Here is a 20165-nt window from a genome sequence, read left to right as displayed (position 1 = left end):
ACCCTAAGGCATCACAATTCCTATCCTGTCTGAAGACGTGCCAGCCTTCAATGCTCCCCCAGGATCCATTTTCCTGCCTTGAAGGCAGACAGAGCTCTCCTGCATGCAAAGACATTCCTGCACAGAGGCAGGAACGCACAGTTTCTATTCCTAAACCACTCAATTAAGGTACTCAAGAGCTGCCCAGCTCAGCACGATCCTGCAGGTCAGGGGGGCAGTGGTTTTCTGGCTTGGGCAATGGCTGGAAGGAGCAGTCCTATTGCTGCAGTGAGTCCTTGGCCGTGCAGTAGGGCAGCCCCCATGGTGCTCTTGGAGGCAGAAAATGATAACTCCACTAATTAGGACTGGGTGTCCTAATGGGTGGACCTACTTGGTGTAGGGGGTTCACTTGCTAGCTCTGTCCCAGATGTACAGGGCACCCAGGGAAATTCACAAAACCCCTTCAGGGCTTACCTATCAATATGGATTCCTAGGTGATGAGTTCGTGAAGCTGATAAATGTCTTGTGAGCCGTTTTCCTCTCATTGGTTCAAAACCAAAAGCAGACAGCATCCTCGATGTTTCTAAATTATTATTTAGGTTGTTGTAGTCCTCCACCACATCAGGATAACATATTGGTGTTTGCATAACTCGTTGTTGTCAGCTTGAACTCTGATTTCACAAGGAGTAATTGGGCCAATAGGTATCTCAATGGGATATCAGCCTGGTAGAGCAGGGAGTAATACTCAAGACCCCTTAGACTGGGAAGCCTCTAATAGAGGAAACAAGTCAGTCTTGCTGCACAAGTGGCTGGCATTGCTGGGGATTGCTGGGAGCCTCTGCAGTCTTTTACATGTTCAAAAACACTCAATGGAGCCCTACCCATATGCCTGCAGGATGAACATGTTGCCAAACACCAGCAGTGGTTCAGAAGACTTTGCTGCTAGGGGATTGATTGAATTTTGTGTGCAATCTAGGCTATTTCTTGGCCTTCTGGAAATTACTGCCTGTTCCCATTCTTGCTGTTGGTGCAACAGGCTGTTGGAGTTGAGGCTCTGGTTGCTGGCATTGCACTGACCAAATCAATTGGACACCAGTACAAGAGGACAGCAATGTGATCTTCCCATCAACTCACCTAGAAACAACACTAAATGTCAAGCAGAGACTCTAAGGCTCCTCAGACAGAGAGGACTTAATTCCTGCATCCAGGCCATAATCCTTCCAGGTTCAAACAGCCTTGCCCACGCCAACTTTCCACCTCCCATCTCCATCACCGACCCTTGTAGGTAGCATGCAGAGAGGCTCCCCCACCCCTGCCCTCCCAGCTCCATCAGCTGTCACAGCCTGCATTCCTGCAGGGCTCCAAGCACTGGCAGCTCTGGACATCTGCTCTTTTCCACCCCCGCAAATATGCAAGCAGGTGTGAGGCACCATAGCTTGCCTGGTTCCTGTGGACTTTCACCCAGGCAGCAGGAAAGAAGGCACAGCCAGGACAGCAGATACTCTGCTCCACTCCATCTTCTTTGAATCCCTCCTGGAAATGTAGAGAAAGGAAAACAGATCTTTCCAACACCACTGAATCAAGCCAGGACAAGATCATTTGTACATCTTATTTGGCTGGATTTAATTCATCTCTACCTCATTGCCATTGAAAGGCTAGATAATAGCAGGACGATGGGAAGTGGTTTTAAATTGAAGGAGAGAAGATTTAGGTTGGATATCAGAGGGACGTTCTTTCCTATGAGAGTGATGAGGTGCTGGAACAGCTGCTCAGAGAGGCTGTGGATGCCCCGTCCATCCCTGGAAGTGTTCAAGGCCAGGTTGGATGGGGCCCTGGGCAGCCTGGGCTGGTATTAGATGTGGACGTTGGTGGCCCTGCCTGTGGTGGGGGAATTGGAACTTGATGATCCTTGGGGTCCCTTCCAACCCAAGCCATTCTATGATTCTATGACATCAGTGATGAAAAGGAGAAAAATCTTCTTGCTGCTTCTCTGGATCTAGAGCAGATACTGCTTAGTATCATAGAACCATAGAGTCACCAGGGTTGTAAAAGACTTCCAAGATCATCCAGTCCAACCAACAGGCTACTGTAGGGATGCTGTCCCCTCAGGTGTCCCACTCAGAAACAAGCCTGGTGTGACACCTGTGTCCCACTCCACTCAGCCATACAGCTCTGCCACTCTGGATCTACTCATGGCTCCATTTGTCTGGCACAGCAGAAGTTGACGTCGCTACAATTTTTCATCAATCTATTCCATGTCCATCAACATACCCAGTGTTTGTATTTGACTTCCCCCCCCGCCCCCAATTCCTTTATCCAAAAACTCATGGGGAGCTCCAGCATTTATAAACACCTTCACTGATGGGATTTGCACTGTCAACCCCTTATTACTGCATGTACCACTGCGAGATAACCACACACTGGGAACTGCAGAGGAGAGGAGGCTGACCATAAATGTGCGATCAGATGCAATCCACAGAGAGAAGATTCAGGTACTTGTCTTTTACAAGCACAAGGAGACATTTCAAGCACAAGGAGAACATTTAGAGAAAAGATGATTTCGCTTCTATGTTGCGTAGTTATGTGTAACTCCCTCTCCTCTCCTCTCCTCTCCTCTCCTCTCCTCTCCTCTCCTCTCCTCTCCTCTCCTCTCCTCTCCTCTCCTCTCCTCTCCTCTCCTCTCCTCTCCTCTCCTCTCCTCTCCTCTCCTCTCCTCTCCTCTCCTCTCCTCTCCTCTCCTCTCCTCTCCTCTCCTCTCCTCTCCTCTCCTCTCCTCTCCTCTCCTCTCCCTTTCTCTCTTCTCCTTTTCTTTTCCCCCTTTTCCCTTTCTTTAAATTCTCTTTTCCTTCTTTTCCTCCTCAACTTTCTCTAAGTTTAAAGCAGCATATCCAAAAGTAAAACTGTCAGCCTGCTCCTCATCACCAGTCTCCCATGGGACCTAAACCAAAGCTCTTCATGCAATTCCAGTCAGTGCAGTGAGGGTGGCCCTACAATTCACCATGCTGTACATGGTAGCTGTGAGGCTGCTTGGGCTCAGCCCCCAGTACCAAACCCCAGAGAGCCCATCGGGATCTCAAAGCAGCCCTATATCCCTCTCCATCTCCCACAACAGCTCGCAGGCCATTAAAATGTCAAACAGATGCACTCTCAACAAACACCTCCATTCTCAGAGAGTTCTCTGAGTATTTTATTTCTTTTTTTTTTTTTTTTTTTTTTTTTTTTTAATGGGATCACGCTGCAGTGCGGAGTCACCCATTGTCAAAAGGGATCAAATGAAGACGTGCCCTCCTGGCACGGGACAGCTGAAGCAGTGTCACTCAACGTGCTGCTGTCAGCGCGGTGATTGAGGCAGACAGGAGGGCTGGGATCAGCCCCGGGCTGTAAAGGACACGGGCAGGTGGCCATGGGGTGGGCTGGCCTGGGGGTGGGCAATACAAAAGGGACTGTGTGGGCAACGAGTGAGAGGGGATGGCAGCGGGGCAGGGAAGGGACAGGAGGATGCGTGTGAAGAGCAAATGGTGGCTGGTGAGACGGCAACGTGGGTGGAGAGCCCTAAGTAGTCGAGCTGGCTCATAGGAAGCTGAAAGGATGCTAATGGGAGGTAGGGGAAATGAGCCCAGGCAGCATAGAACTGAGTGAGAGGCGGGGAATTTGACATGCATGTCACGAGGGAGAAAGGAAAAACAGAGGCAGTGGTATAGAGGGAATTGCTCACCTCCCCATCCTCACTGGCACACACGCAGAGGGGCAGTCATTTAAGCTGCTCCAAGCACTTTTTTAGCCTCAGACTTTGTTAAGAGACTCTTCAGCAGCCCCAAGTGTAAGACACTCTCTGGACAGCATCTCTGACCACGTTCCTTGGGGAAAACTGGATGAACCATGCTGAAGATGCCAGCTGGTGGCACGGGGCACAGGGAAGCGATATGGGACCCAGGAGGTGAGGATGAAGGGACTGCCTGCTGCTTCACTGAAGGTAATGTCGGAGTTATTTTTCTTTTTGCAGTATCTCCTAGAGTTTGAGAATTGCTAGTGTCAATGGCCAAGCCTCGGGAGCACAGGCAAATGCCAACATCGTGCATTGTAAAGGAATGCTGGGAGTTCTGGGCAGGGCAGTAGATGCTGAGGATGGAGAAAGGGAGGATGGTGAGGTGTCCTTGTGGTCCAGAAACGACCCCAGACTCACTGCTAAGATCCTATAGACCAGAACACATCCACCTGGATGTGTCCCATGGCCATGAGAGCAACTTGGGCGCAGCCTCACCCTCAGAGGTCTGCCTTCCTTTTGCTGTGGGCCTCACTGTCCTATACCTCATAGCTATGGGCAGAAAAAGAGCAAGAGGCATGTCTGATTTTCAGCAACATCCTCAAAACAAACAGGGTTTGACTGGAAGAGCTGGTGTCTGGTGACATGTTGGCCTTTTCCTGGAAGGCAAATCTTCAGTGATCCCAGAGATATGGGGACCATTGAGGAGGAACTGTAGGGTCAGTCAGTGTAGGCTGTGGGGCCCATGGCGTCTCCTGGGCAGCAAAGGTCCAAATTTGTCCTGTTTGCTCCTAGAGTAAGGAGTCTAAGGAGTCAATGCTGGTTTCCTCTGGAGTTAGCAGTGAGGAGCAGACCCTTTTCCACACACTCTCCTTTTCTTGAAGGCTGCATTCTCCACACCCCCTCCCAAAGCTTGCTGTGATGTCTACTGGATTCTGGGAGAAAGGTGTGAGCTGGGAAGGGTTGGTGATATGATCAGAAAATCCCCAGACAAACTGTTTTACATGCAATGAGAAGGCAAGAGAAATTCCCCACTCATTAAAGAAAAATCCTATCAATCATCTTCTTGAAGGGATAGGTATCCTAAATTTCACTAATTTCTAAATTTGCATGTATTCAGAATATGGGGGATAAAGGGAAACCTAGGGGGCAAGGATAGTGGTGCTGAACCAAGGGGGCATTGCTACAGGCTCTTCTGTTTGCCCCCAGGAAAAGCACTTTGCCTCTGTGCCTCAGTTTCCCCACCTGAAGTACTGGTGAGCAAGCTTTATTTAGGAGCAGGCTTTCTGCCATTTCAGAATGGCTAAACCAAATTTGATAAGGTTAAACCAGAGCCAAGACAACACTTTAAAAGCACTGAAGATTAGACCAAATAATGCAGAAAATACAGCTCCAAGAACTCTTACATCATTACCTTTTTATACTGAGTTTGAAGTAGTAGAAAACCAAGCAAGGACACTTGCAGTATGGACAGCAGTACTGCCTTTGACACAGCCTTTCCAAATAACCTTGGGCAATTCTTTGATTAGCCTCTATAGCTTTTCTTACCCTATTTAGTGCCTCCCTTTCGTAAGACATGACATAGTTGCCTCCTAGGACTAGGTGTTGTGGTGGTGCTCGTAGAGGCTTGGTTCCCACTGGTAGAGAGCTTTTAGAAGCATTGGCTCTGGGTGACCAAAAGATAACACCCCAAAGCCTGGCAGGAGCTGAGCCTTTGGGGTTCCTGTGAAAGAACTGGAGGTCAGCTCACCCCCAAAAGAGCCAAGAGACAATGAAGTCTGGGGCTAAAGAGCTAGGAGTTCCCTTAAAAAGCAATGAAGAGGAAGCATGGTTTCTGAAGCAAGCTGTAAGCTCTGAGATAACGCTTATAAAACAACACCAGAGATCGAAAAATGCCAGGCATACAAACCACCTCCAAAACCCAAGTGCCTAAATATAGTCTCTGGCCAGACATGGGCAATATTTTGCAGATAGATGCAAAATTGCTTTGCTCAGTTTTAAGCTTCCTGGATGCTGTGGTTAAGATGGTATTAAAATATATACATATGTGCATAGATATATCTTCAGGTGCCTATTTTTGGATTCCAAGGCTCAAGTGTTAACTGATTTTGCCAGTGATCACACAGAAAAACTGCAGAAGAGGCAAGAAAGGGCTCTGGACGAGTAGTTGCCATTTGGTGTAAATAGATAGGACGGCAAACTCCAAATGTGCAGATGTTTGGGCTCAAACCCTTCCTGCAGAGAGGGGCAGAGTATTAGGGAGACATCTCAACCCCTCTGGGTACCAGGATGGCTTTTTCCCCCCTTGGAGGTCAATGGAAGTAGATGATTTATCAACCTGTCTTATTCTTTGCACTGCGGTCATGGAATCACATCAACACACCTCTCCACGCACATCCACGCAGGCAGAGAAATGAAACCTTAAGCAGCCTCCATCCTTCTAGGAACAACTGCTGCTGGGGAAGCACAATCCAAGGGTGGAAAAAGAAACTTGACAACGAGCCCAGATGAGTGAGTGCCTGAATGCCTGGCCTTATCAGAGAGCCCATTTCGGGAGTGTCGCCTGCCCTGCCGTCCTCAGGGTGGCCGCAGCCATCCTTTGAGGACAGCTGTCCCATTCTTTCCTCCTTCTCTTCCTCACACCAGGCAGGGACAGATGTGGCTCTGAATATGTCTCAGATGATTGGGTTACTCTCTGCAGGCATGTTTTGCTGGCTCTCAGCTGGCATATATCTGCCACTCACAGTGAATACAGTTTTCTTAGACAGTCATAGAATCACAGTGTGAATCACAGAACGACTTGGGTTGGAAGGGACCCCAAAGATTATCAAGTTCCAACCCCGCTGCCACAAGCAGGGTTGCCAACTGCTAGTCAGAATGATATTGGCTCTAAAGGGATGCATTTAAACCCCATAATCTCCCATCATTGCAGGCTTTTGTTCTTGCTCTTCTGAGCCTTTCACATTTCACAGCTCAGTTTTCCTCTCTGATGCATACTGGGGCAAACTTGAATTCATAAACTTTTGTGCAAATGAGTGAGAGGCAAGCAATCTGGGGTCAAAGGCATGGGCATCACCTTGCTACCCTAAAACAAATTTACTTGTCAATAACACTATTTTGTCTAAAGGAGAAAATCTCTTAGAACATACGACTGTTGCAGTAGACCCCATAGAATTGCCTGGATTGAAAAGGACCACAATGATCATCTGGTTCCAACCCCCTGCTATGTGCAGGGTTGCCAACCAGCAGACCAGGCTGCCCAGAGCCACATCCAGCCTGGCCTTGAATGCCTGCAGGGATGGGGCATCCACAGCCTCCTTGGGCAACCTGTTCCAGTGCGTCACCACCCTCTGGGTGAAAAACTTCCTCCTCATATCCAACCTAAACCTCCCCTGTCTCAGTTTAAAACCATTCCCCCTTGTCTTATCACTAACTACCCCCATAAACAGCCATTCCCCCTCCTGTTTATATGCTTCCTTCAAGTACTGGAAGGCCACAATGAGGTGTCCCTGGAGCCTTCTCTTCCCCAAGCTAAACAAGCCCATTTCCTTCAACCTTTCCTCATAGGAGAGGTGCTCCAGACCTTTTGTAGCCATAAATCGTGGAACAACGCATAATTTCTGAGGGCAGAAATAAAAATTGGTGGGAAGAAAAACCAAAATGTCTGGGTGTGAGGCATGAAAAATCAGTAATGTCAAATACTGGGGGAAGTTGCGAAAGAGAAAGTTTCTCAAGTAGCATTATGCAGTGGAATCTTCTGGCACGAGGTAGGATGGAGAATCCCATGGAGGATGGCTGATGTGAGCCTTTCATCAGCTGGAATTGTTCCTTCGTCTTTTGGCTAAAAAGAATCACACAAAATGATGGAATGGGACCTCTGGGTCCATCTGTTTCAACCTAGCAGGGCTACCTAGAGCAGGTTGCCCAGGACCACGTTCAGATGGTCTTTTAATATCTCCAAGGAGAGATACTCCACTACCTGCCCGAGCAATCTGTTTCATGAAGAAGACACAGGAGATATCTTATTTTCTTTACCTGTCCTATATACTTGTATGGACTGGTTGCAATGCATCAGGTTAACTTCCCTTCTCATCTCCATCTTCAAAGACATTTCCACTTAGGACATCATCCTTGTGAGTCTGGTACATGGACAAATTGACTCCAACCGTTTTTTTCCCAAACATGGCCATAGGTCCCTTGGGCATCTCCAGCATCCCTGAGTGTAGCTGCCCCATCAAGAACATGCAACAACCCCAAACCAGGTGCTCCAGTAGAGGAGTGGAAAGGGAGGGACAGTGGTGCCAGATATGGTGCTGGCCAATTGACCTAAGCTTGACCCTACTTTGGGCAAAGAGAGGGACAAGAGGCCTCCAAAAGTCCCTAACCAAAATGATTCTGTAACGCTATGGCTTAAAGTCTCCTTTCTTGAGAACCAGACCGGGCTCCAGTGAGATGCTGTCTGGTTTTTACTGGGTTGCCTGCTTGGCCAGGTAGCGCTCCATCCATTGTGGTTGGATGAGCAACTACTCTTCCTGATCGGGACGTTTGTACCAATAATAATAATATTTTGGTGTTCCTGCTGCTTTCCCAAGGAGAAAGCGGATCACCAGCTCTGAAACACAGATGAGGAGAAATGCTGCCTCTCCAGGAGTGCCCAGAGGTCACGATCCAGACTTCTCTTATGAGATGACATGCTTCTTTATATCCCCATATGGATTAGGCTGCTATGGAATGTAAGGAAGTGTGTGGTTTCAGGGAGACATCACCAGTGTCCTCTGCTTCCAGCTACTGCAAGGAATCAAATATTGTTCTCTTAACTTGCATTTTACTTGAATTTGACTTAATTCACAAAGCTATCTATAGTCAGGCAGTGTATATACATTCTACAGGATTCTGTGTGGCAGTGGAAAGCACAGAGGGATCTGCAAATACTTAAAATGTTACAAATTCCTGAATTCGTGCCAGTATGACAGCAAAGATATATCCTGCATGTGCTTCTCCAAAAATCACCTATCTGAATGTGGCCTCTTCCTAAACAAAGTAGTATTTGCGCTGTCCCAAAAGGGATTTGGGACATCTTTTCAATGGGATTTGGCTAATCACTGCAACCCAAATAGGCTTGGTAATTGCTACCCATTCTCAACTGGTGGGCAAAGAATAACAGAACAATGGAGAGGAATGTACTACAAGGAGTGACAATGAGTATGCATGGGCAATCTAGACTTCACATCAGTGACAAAAGTCTCCTCCCTGCTCCCAGTGCTTCATAATAAGGTCCTCAGTAATGGCATTAAAATTAATGATAAAGATGTAGGAATGGTTCTATCAGATCAATCAAGACAAAGCCAGCGCTCTGTTACTCTGAGCCTACTGGACTCACAGTAGGCAGACTGGACTGGCTGGGTTATATGGAACTTTGCATGGCACAAAGCAGGCACAAAGTCTTTCCAAAAACAGTGGGCTTCTTTATTTATATCTGTGTTATTATAGCTCAAGGTACTCTCTCTACATGCACAAATCCCTCGTCCTTGTCTTTACTCTAATGATGCTGTGTGGCAATGAGTTCAATGTATTTTTTGTGAGCAGCAAGACAGTAACCAGTTGCCTTTCTCCCACACAGGACAGCCTAGAGATACCCTAGATATCCTGAATACCCTATTCCAAGGAATTGAAGAGCCCAAACCATAAATTACCTTCTTCCTCTCTAAGCTTAATACGCAAAACTTAAGCAGCATTCCATCAGTCTTACTTTATTTTAGGAAGGTATCCAGGAAAACATTTTACACTCTATGGTGACAGGGTTGTGGTTAACATTATGGCCCAAGTTTTGAAAGGTCTTCAGATGCTTATTTTCCATGGGAAACTGCCGTAATTCTGGTCCCCAAAAATGCCCTCAACAAACTTGATCTGTGTAGAAGCTTAAGGACATGTCTACACTGCTCACTACTTAGTTTTAACCTGGCTATGAGTGGTACTGCTAGCAGGCAGACCTAGTAATTCAGCAAATCCATGCCCATGTAGCTGCCCAACTTCAAGGCTAGTTGCATCATTTAGCTGGCTGTGCTGCTGGAGGCAGTACTGGAGCCAGCTAGCTTCAGTCACTACAGCTTATATTCCTTGCTGTCATACTCCTCAGAGGATTTGGCAGCCAGGAGTCCAGGTTTCATTGTCTGCATCACTATTAGTTCACTAAATAGTGCCAGGGCCAGTGTTCTTGCCCTCAAACCAATGGGGAAAAGGAATGACTGTTCCATTCACTCATCTTCTTAAATAGATGGTCATCTTCAATCTCCATCCTAGGAATGGCCCCTGGGTGTGCCAGTTCCCAAACTGAGCTTGGGAACTGTTAGGATCCCTGCTAGCTGACACAGGTGAAAACTGGGCCATCAACAGTGCTCAAAACAGCAGAAACCACTGAATTCCTGTACTTGTACTTCAGCACTCGATAATATACCAATATAGACCATGAAACCAATGACGTTTATGTTCCTCAGACACCAAGACGCTTTGCAAAATTTCGGTCTGAATCAAAATGAAGGCTTCTGCATCTGACCTAAGCCTTGTGGTCTCCTAGATGTAATTCAGGAAGGTCAAACATTGTCAGTTATTTCATCATGCCTTTTTTTTCTACAGGTTTAACTCTTAAGTTATAGAGACTATTTGAGCAGAGAAACACAATAGCAGAAAATGACCCTATTTTTTTAGTGTGGAGGCATGAATCCTCGCCTCTGTTCTCTTCCTGGCTTTGCTGGTCAGCCTATTGCTTGCATCTCAAACACGACAATTCACTTTGCACCTGAAGGCCTCTTGATCACTTAAGACTTCGGAGTCTTTAATCTCATGCAGCCATAGGAGCAACCATGTGTGGTGAGAAATCAGGAATAAACTATTGTTAGGCAAGTTTTGTAGAGCCCTCAGTGCTTGTTTCCTCCCTCATGTTAGAAGCTGAAGGGAGAAAATGACCACCAGAGGTGATGCCTACAGTAGATCTCAGTCAAGCTCCTGCATGTCCTTCAAAGTATTCCTTTCCACTCTAACTTCTTATTTAATTGTTGCTAAATGGAAGATGAGGCAATGGAGAGGCCCCTCCTCACCTGTCCTAGAAAGATGATGCATTTCATGCTCTGAGAAACACAGAACAGATGGGTTGAGGTTCTCCTGGGAGGTGAGTACATCTTTCCATCTTTGAAACACTTGCCCAAGATCACCCAAAAGATAAAGACCAGAGCCAAGACTTGATACTCTACTCTACCTTACTCTACTCTACTCTACCCTATTCTATTCTAATCTACTCTACTCAGAAAGAAAGACTCTTTTGGGGACAAAGTAACACTTAACAGTAAATTCATACAAAATACAGCTTTAGAACATTTCAGGGTCTTCCTGATCATCCTCAGTTCAAAGAAAGCAACAAAAGAGGCAAAACTTCCCTGTGATCCTGAGTAGGCTGTGGTCATCTCCCGTGAGCAAAGGCAGGACGCAGCTTCAGAGCCACAAAGTTCAGCATCTACAGATATAGCTGCACACTCATTTTGTATCTGTGGAGATCTGGACTTCGCCTGAAAAGATGCTTCTGATCTCTTTGGAGATACACTAAGAATATACTACTGCTTTGTAGCTGTTATACAAGTATATCCTATGCCACTCCTTCACGTCATGTGTGGGCGTCTCAGGCAGCCCACGGCCCCCCAGATGATGCCAGATGTTTATGTGTTGGCAAACGAAGCAGCCCTTCTGGCTGGTCAGCTGAATCTGTCCATAGTCTGTGTAAGTTTGGCTTTCAAATGTGGAGTTGAGTGCCACCCCTCATTTACTCTCTGCAGCTGTCCCCAGCTTGCCGGATCCTGCAAGGAGCACTAACTTGCTGCACAGCGTTAGCCAGGATTAAGTTACAGGCACACACTTGCAAGGACACATGAGAAGAAATAACCCAGACTCATTGTGCAGATATGGGGCTAAGGTTCAGGAAAGCTTCCAGCCTGGCTGGGGTGTCAAGGCCACTATTTTAACTCTGGTTAAAAAAAGTCCAACCACTGAACGTCTGCACTCACCCCATGATTGAATAAAAGCTTTTCAAGGACTGCTCTAATTCTTCCTCCAAGCTTGCAATAGTCTGGTGCTGATGAGAGAGTGCATGAAGAGAATTTTGCAGCTGAGTGTTTGCCTGTGATGCCCTTTTGGCAGCAAGGTGGATGTGTCCATAGGAAATACAGATCTTGCTGATGCTTTCTTTGCTGCTGAATAGCCTTGATGAAGCAAAGGGAAAGCCTGAAGAAGAGGGAAAGCCTGAAGAAGACAGAAGAATCCTAAGGTTACACAGGTTAATATTCCTCCCAGTGCTGAGCACCGAGCAGGGAAGCAGAGTTGAAAACAAAGAAAGAGAAGAATCCCTCTCCAAATTAAGATATTTTTCAGAGAAGAAAACTGTACCAAGCCCCTTAGACACTACATGCACGTGGAAAGGGGCCTGTGCACTGTGTTGACAAAATGCTGCTTTTGTCCTGTTTGGAAGCTGCCCTGCACCCTGCTGCTCATGCTCTCCTGCAGCTGTCTCCTTGCCCCAGCTCCAGGTACAGCTGGAGGGACTGGAGGCTCTGAAAAGTGATGCCTGAGTGACAACTGGCAAGTGACTTCCCTTCAATGGACAAAGGAGGGAGCCTTCCTCCCTTCCTCCTGCCAGCTTTCTCTTTTTCTTTTCTTTTATTTCAAGGGGAAAGAGGAAAAATAGGGAGAAAGAAAGTGGCAGGAAGAAATCAGCTGTGTGGAAAATTCTTTGTTATGAGAGTGGTGAGGTGCTGAACAGCTGCCCACAGAGGCTGTGGATGCCCCATCATCCCTGGAGGTGTTCAAGGCCAGGTTGGATGGGGCCCTGGGCAGCCTGGGCTGGTATGAAATGTGGAGGTTGGTGGCCCTGCCTGTGGTGGGGGGTTGGAGTTTCGTGATCCTTGAGGTCCCTTCCAACCCAACCATTCTGTGATTCTGTGAAAAAACAGCTGGGAGAACACATTGCTGTGGCTCAGGATGGGCAAATACCCATCCCCTGAGCTTCGGAGGGCCTTCCTCATTACCCATGTCGCTCCATATGGACCAAGGTCCCAACCCCAAAGCAAGAAAAACCCCATTAAACATCTAGATAGGGACTCAGAAGTTGGCTTCTGCAGCTGAGCCCCATCCTTAAGCACTGTAAATTTCTGCTTACGTGAGAAGTTCACCTTGGTCCATACAACTGCCCAACTGGGGTATCCCACAGACCCAGTGCAAGGACCAGTTCTCAGCCAGAACAGAGGTGCCCAAAAAATAAAACAGAGCTCTCCTAAGCTGTTGTCCTCTGAGTGCTGTGCCATCCTTCCCCACCTCGACGCAGTGGTTGGCACCACTGCTCCTCTCTAACCTCTCTACTTCCTCCTGCAGGTAAGGTGTAGCAAGGCCAAGCAAGTGACGTGCTCAGGAGCTATGCTCTGCTCTGGCTGGTCAAACGGAACCAAGCCCGTCTTCCTCGGAGGTTTGGTCCCCTTCAACCAGCTATAGCAGTGTTGAAAACATCGCACCAGGAAAGTGTGCCTCCATCCATCTCAGCTCAACCCTGACAGCCTCTCCTCCTGCATGGATCTGCTGCTCCTGAGGAAATGAGTCACCAGAAAAGATGTGGGACAGGTTTTGACTTTACTCAGCTTCTCTGCAAGAGTGCTTGCCCGTGCAAGGTCCACATGATCCTACCTGCTCAGCATTACCACAGACCCCAAATATCAGGTAGAGGGCTTGCATACTCTGCAGCATTCAGCTAGTTTCCAACTCCATGTGAATCCCCACCATTCCCATGTGGAATCATAGAATGGTTTGGGTTGAAAGGGACCTTTAAGATCATCCAGTTCCAACCCACTGCTATAGGCAGGGAGACCCCCTCTGCACCACACTGCAGTAAAGGAACAACAGCAAAGTAACACAAGGGAAGTCCCCAACAGATGTTCCCCTCCTAAGTGTTTCTGCAGCACAGCTGCCATCTCTCTTCCTCCCACCTTACATCAGTCACTCCTAATTCAGCAACTGCCAGCATTGCTCAGAGCTGGACATGCACCGAGGCACATCCAGCACCATCAGGCTGCAAAGCAGCATCTCATTTGTCAGACAGCAGGGAATTCACAGAGCCCAGGACTCAAAGGTTTGGCACTGAGCAGAAAACAAGTCTGTCAGCTTCTTTGGGAGATGGAGGGGGAAGGCATAATGAATTTACAAGTTGTCCTCTTAGATTTAGCAAGGGGAAATGGTTTTAAACATCAAAGACCCTAAGAGAAGATGCAACAGTTCCAGAATGTTGCATAGAACTGTATTTCTGCTGGACAAATAACTATAGGATAAACAAAATAAAAATGGGTCAGGGTCCATTCCCACACTGGGAATCCAACCCCGCTATGGCTGATAACAGGCAGGCAGTGGAGATCCTCAGCTATTCCCTGATACCTCCACCATGGACCATGAGGTCTCATATAGACCTGAGGCCAATGTAGAGTGACTCCTACAGCACCAGCAACGACTGAAATGAGAGCCCAGCGCCAATAGGGGAAATACCAGCCAGGAGTGGGGCAGAAACCCATGGCTACCCTCCTGCCCAAGGCCTGTTGGGCCAGCAGATCACCAGGCTGTGGTTGTGGGTGACCAATGGTGGAGTAAGGAAACCCCTGAGCAACCCTGTCCGTTAGTGACTCACACCGACGGAGGGACAGCCCTGATGGATGAAGTCCTGAGGGACTTTGAAACCAAATAATTTTAGAAATAGTTGAGGTTTCGGTGTTGTTTTGTTTTGTTTTGTTTGTTTGTTTGTTTGTTTTTGTTTTGTTTTAGATTTAAACCGAAGCAAAAATTGGATTATTGTTTCTTTCTTCCTTTATTTTTGTCCCCCTGAAGAGGAAAAAGCAACCAGGACCAAAAAGATCAAAAATCCAGCTTCATTTCCTGCTAAATTAGTTTATAAAAAGAAATAAAACCATTTTGTTCTGCTTTGCATTGAATCTGAGAGTCATTTCAGTCCCGCTAGATAGCTTTCAGAAATCAAGAAATAGAGGGGTTGCTCTGAAAGTAATGCCTCCTATCTGATGATGCTGACCCATGATGCCAGAGGTGGATGCTGGTGGGATGGCAGTAGAGGCCGAACCTCCTCACCAATATTCCATTGCATTTTGCTTCCATGTGACAGCTGGCAGCAGAGAGGCAGTCTGACACAATGGCGCCTGATATGGAAATGCATAGGAAGTAAAAGGGTGTCACTGAATTCCTCCATGCAGAAAAAATGGTACCTAGTGATGTTCATCAACACTTCCTGGATGTTCAGGGAGACCAACCCGTGGGTGTGAGCACAGTGAGAGGTGGCAACAGTGGCTCACCTCTGCTGGTGCACTGCATGCACCAGCACTGCATGCAGGCTCTCATTCATCACTGGTGAAAATGTACAGCTAATGGTAGTGACTATGCTGAAAAACGGTGTTTTGCAGCTGAAAATTGACTCTACCAAACAGCGTTATTGTGCTCTTCGTATCTATGGTAATTTCCATGGAAATCAATAAGAGGCATTACTTTCAGAGCAACCTATGTAACATTGAACGACGTGGTTCAGCTTCTTCATCATGCTGTAAGCACAGCGGGATGATATCTCACTCTCTGCTGTCCATAACACAAGAGCACCCAATACTCCCTTTTCACATGTATGTCATAGGCACGATATGACTGTCAGCACGTCTCATTTTGCTTCATACCCGTTACTGTGATTTTTTCCACTGACTTAAGTGAAAACACATACTCTTCCACTGCATTTTTTTTTTTTTGCCAAACAATTATCAGATAACCAGGAGCAATAATTCTTAGAAATAAACAGGTTCCTTTCTGTTCAGAAACTACAAACATGACCCACTTCTGTTTACTGCAGACTCTTAAAAGTCCAAATTGTTTTAGAAACAGCCTTCAGCAATTCTGCATGAAGCAAACTTCCTGTTCACAGTAAATGAAGACATGCTGCAAATCCACCTTGAAAATATTTGGCAAAAATATTTATGGATGTAAAATAAAGCAAAATGCTATTGGGCATTAATTTTCACAACCGACCACTTTCGGGAGGCATTACATTCATCCCAAGAAGCTGTTTCTAAAGGATGCATATACACGTCTATATGCCCACACTGAAAATCTCAGCACATAAGACTTCTGTAAGCCTGTTGTAATCCAGTTCATCACATCAGACACATACGGAATCATAGAATGTTGGCTTGGGTTGGATGGGGCCTCAAAGGTCATCCAGTTCTAAACCCCTGCCATCAGCCACCCCGTAGCACCAAGTCACCCAAAAGCTTCCAAGTACCATTGCCAAGAAGAGTGTGACAGTGGGACCCCTCTCAGTGCTTGCTTTCCAGAAAGCATTTTAAACTGAGACAGGGAAGGTTTAGGTTGGATATTAGGAGGAAATTTTTCACCCAGAGGGTGGTGATGCACTGAACAGGTTGCCCAAGGAGGCTGTGGATGCCCCATCCCTGCAGGCATTCAAGGCCAGGCTGGATGTGGCTCTGGGCAGCCTGGTCTGCTGGTTGGCGACCCTGCACATAGCAGGGGGTTGAAACTAGATGGTCATTGTGGTCTTTTTCAACCCAGGCCATTCTATGATGATTCTATGAAAGCATCACTGTTTTCCCTTTCTGCTCATGATTCTGCCACAGGAAGAGGGACCACCATCCACCTCTTGACCAACCACCATTGATCTGCTCTTGCCTCAAGCACATTCTGCCAGGACATGAGGCCATGCAATGCAGGTTTAAAATGTCCATTTATCTTCCTAGAGGGAAGAAAGGTTGCCTGTCTGTGTGCAGAAAGGTTCTGCCAATCTCTCTTTCACTATAAAGAAAGAAAGAACTTTTGAAAAAAAAAAAAAAAAACAGCCATCACTCCACCATCTGATAAACATTCAACTTTGCATGGTGCATCTTTATATGGTAATGCCCTGCTTGAATCCTTTGACTCAAAGGATTGGGATGATGAGACATTTGAGTACTTTGCCTGCTGGTCTCCTTCCGCTTGTCTAGCATCAGCTGCTTATCAGCTATCAGCCTCTGCATGCTGCAGAAGCCTGGTGGCATCTAGCATCTTCTGCACTGCTGCTCTGAGAGCTGTGTTCCATCTCCTGAGCACCAAGGGAGGCAACAAAGGGGTATGCAGTGGGGCTGTTTCTCTGCAGGGATGTGCCATGGGTTCTTCCAGGCTCTGCAAGGTGCTGGGAATGAGCAAGAGGACTTCTCTCTTAGACTGGAAACGTAGGCACATTTTAATTTAGTATTTCAGTCTTCACAGTAATGAAAAGACCAAAAAAGGAGAGCAAATTCAGCTATTGCGTAAGACTTTTCAGCAAATCCTTAAATTATTATTTCAAGGGACAAGAGAGTTTTCAGACGGGAGTGCATACAGCTCCTGTGTAACTATTTTATACAACCCTCTCAAAGTTCAGCACGTCATCTGCACAGATAATAGACAGAGCAATCAGAAAATCCACCTGTAAACAGTAAGAGCTTTTTTTATCCCCTTCAAAGCTCCATTAGATAAGAGTCCATTGCTCCTATCCTATTTGATTGGTTCCCTCTTCTGCTAAGACTTTCTCTTTTCCTGACTGTGTATATGTTATTTCCAGGTTCAGCAGAATTAAAATACCCATAATATCCATGGAACGGAGGCTTTTGAGCTACAGCTGTAAATAAGTCTCCATTCTGGCAGAGCTACTTGAGTTGTCTTTTGCTAAGATTTGCTAATTATCTGATGAAACAATTTATCTGATTGAGCCTCTTGCACACACATGGTTTACATCCTAACTTCTTCTCATGCTGGTATGATAAAGACACCAGCTGCTTGAAGCCCACTGCTCCCTTACTGGTTGAAGAAGAGTTTGGCCACAGAAAAATTAAAAATGTCAAAGACCAGACTCATTTTTTGATTCTTTAGGTCACGTGCATTCAGGTGGCCACATCTACTTTGGGCTGAAGTGTATCTGAAGAAAGCCAAGACCCAGGCTCTTGTAGTCTGCCAAGCGTTGATACTGGGCTTTCCCATCCCTACATCCTGTTTGAAGCCAACTTGTGAGCTCTTTGCCTACTCTTCACACGAGAAAATTAAGACATGAAAGCCTGCAAACCAGCAAAGGAGAATGGATTACAGCCTCCAGCATCAGTGCAGAAGCTGTTCCAGAAGGAAGAGTGTTGCACCTTGGTCAAAATATGGGCTAAAATAGATTCAGGACAATGAGTTCATCCAACTATCCTCTTTGACCCTGCCACCCTGTAAAGACCCACTTGGTTAGAAGGCATTGTTCAGGGTACAACAGGACAGTGGGCTTCTGTCAGGTACCCACTATCCTGTACCCCACCACTGAACCTTCTTGGAGAGAGAACTTCAGCAGTAGTCACTCTCTGACAATTCTGCCTGGGATATTTCTGGGAAGTGCACTGCACTGAGGTCAGCATTTGCACACGTTGGGAAAAACGACGAATTGTTTTTTCTTAAGAGAAAAAAGCCAACTCAGACCCTAGATATAGTCTTGAAAATTGAGTCCTATTGCATATTTGCAAATCGCATCAAAACCACTCTGAGTCACTTCTCTAATACTTCTTGAATTAGGACACTTTCTTGCACACCAAATGTCATGGGCAGGAGTCATTTCTCTGCAAGAGAGCAAAAGGAGCCCGACTTCTTAAAATGAGATGATGAATGAGTTTTTTGGAGTTTACCCAGGTATGTGAGTGTATGGGTGATAAAACTAGTTTTCTGAAGAGACCTGGTTTGATTGGAAAGCAGTTCCCTGCAACACTGAACCCCCCAAACCTCAGCAGCACTGTCACAGCCCAGGGCAACACCGAGTGCTTCCTGAAGATGAACCATAGAACCATAGAATCATCAAGGTTGGAAACGACCTTTATGATCATCCAGTGCAACCATCAGCCCAACACCACCATGCCCACTGACCACGTCCCTCGGATGAAAACAAGGACTGCAGGGAGATGGCTGCTGCCCAACAACATTGCCTCATCCTTCCTCCGGTTTGATTTCCATTCAGCCCCAGACAGAACCAGATGCTCATTTATGTTGAGCTTTCTCTATGCTCTTCCATAAGCCCTTCTGTTTTCCCAAGGAGTTTGCCTCGTTATAAGGGCAGGTGGAAGGACGCTGTTTGCTCCTTTGAAGTATCTGGTCAAGGACTTCTTCCAACATAACAAAGGGATAATAGGAAAGGAAAGCAGTGATGGGAATCAAACCTGATTGGTTGAAGGAAAGATAAAGAAGGAGACAGAACATTGCTTCAAGCAGTGTTGCCTGCATGAGGACCTCTGGATTGAGAGTAAAGACAGGGAAACAATTAGGCAAATGCTGAGACACAGACATGGCAAAGAAAAATGGAGACAAGGGCAAGTAAGTCCCCCATTCACACTGGTCCGTGGGCTATCAAACAGCAGTTAGAGATGGTATACAAACATAAAACCACAGTCCATGTCCATAAATAAGAAACTTCCATTTGTGCCATTTAATAAAGCTATAAAAATTACACCAGGAGTGTGTAATTACAGGAGTATTCATCTCTCTCTTTCTTTTCTAATGCATGCTGCAAAGGACTGACCCTCTAACATTCCCCACATGGGTCTGCAAAATGTTTTTTCTGCTTTTTTGGGGGGTTTAGTACGGTCTGTCTAGTCTTAATCTACTGCACAATAAGTTAGAGATGTATCTGTCTCTGGAAATAAACAAGCTGACATATCTGCAGCTGGCAATGGGTTCTGAGATAGGGATGAATACAACAGCAATCTGACAAATTTCAGTAGTTATTCGTCTTCAGACAGATTGAACTACAGTGATCTCAAGAAGGAAGAAGATTATCCAAAGGGAAGGATGCAGACCACCTGGAAATGGGGACTGCCGGGTAACCTGACAGCAATGTTGTGCTCCTCAGTGTCTTGTTTGCGAGGAGGTGGTGTGTACCTCTTCATCAGGACATTAAAGCCCTGCATGGAAAACACTCTGTGGCTTAGAGAACCACCCTGAGAGAGAGGTGTGGGTCAAGTGGGGATCTTCCCACACAAAGCAGAAAGAAAGATGATCAAAGCTCATGGAAACCTGGCCCGAGAGGAAGTGACAAAGGTACAACTAGTGCCGGCATGCCCAGGGGATAGGAAATAAATGTCCACGCACGCAACACGTGAAATCTGAGGTGGATGTAAAGAGGAGGACAGTGAGAAGGACAAAGAGGAGGACAACAGCACGGGAGCTCTGCGGGGCAGCAGCAGAGACCCCAGTCCCTTTTCCCCCTGCTTTCTGTGGTTCGTTAGGGTCGAGGTGTGGGCGAGACACAGGATGCGAGCAGATAACACAGCAAACTGAGAATTTCAAAATGAGTTAATTGCTTGTATAA

The 20165-nt window shown here is 46.6% G+C and overlaps 2 non-coding genes across 2 annotated transcripts; both read left to right on the top strand.

Moving 5' to 3' along the window:
- The first annotated feature begins 8425 nt into the window (after nucleotides 1–8425).
- On the top strand, nucleotides 8426–8501 carry MIR206 (microRNA 206). Its single transcript, NR_031431.1, has one exon. It is a non-coding gene; the product is annotated as a microRNA 206 (primary transcript).
- Nucleotides 8502–13198: 4697 nt separating this feature from the next.
- MIR133B (microRNA 133b) lies at nucleotides 13199–13282 on the top strand. The gene has a single exon (NR_031430.2). It is a non-coding gene; the product is annotated as a microRNA 133b (primary transcript).
- Nucleotides 13283–20165: the final 6883 nt, after the last annotated feature.

The sequence above is a fragment of the Gallus gallus genome, chromosome 3, assembly GCF_016699485.2.
Source record: "Gallus gallus isolate bGalGal1 chromosome 3, bGalGal1.mat.broiler.GRCg7b, whole genome shotgun sequence".
In the NCBI taxonomy this organism is placed as follows: domain Eukaryota; kingdom Metazoa; phylum Chordata; class Aves; order Galliformes; family Phasianidae; genus Gallus; species Gallus gallus.
Note: the sequence above shows the minus strand (reverse complement) of the source record. Positions and strands in the feature narration are given on the sequence as shown.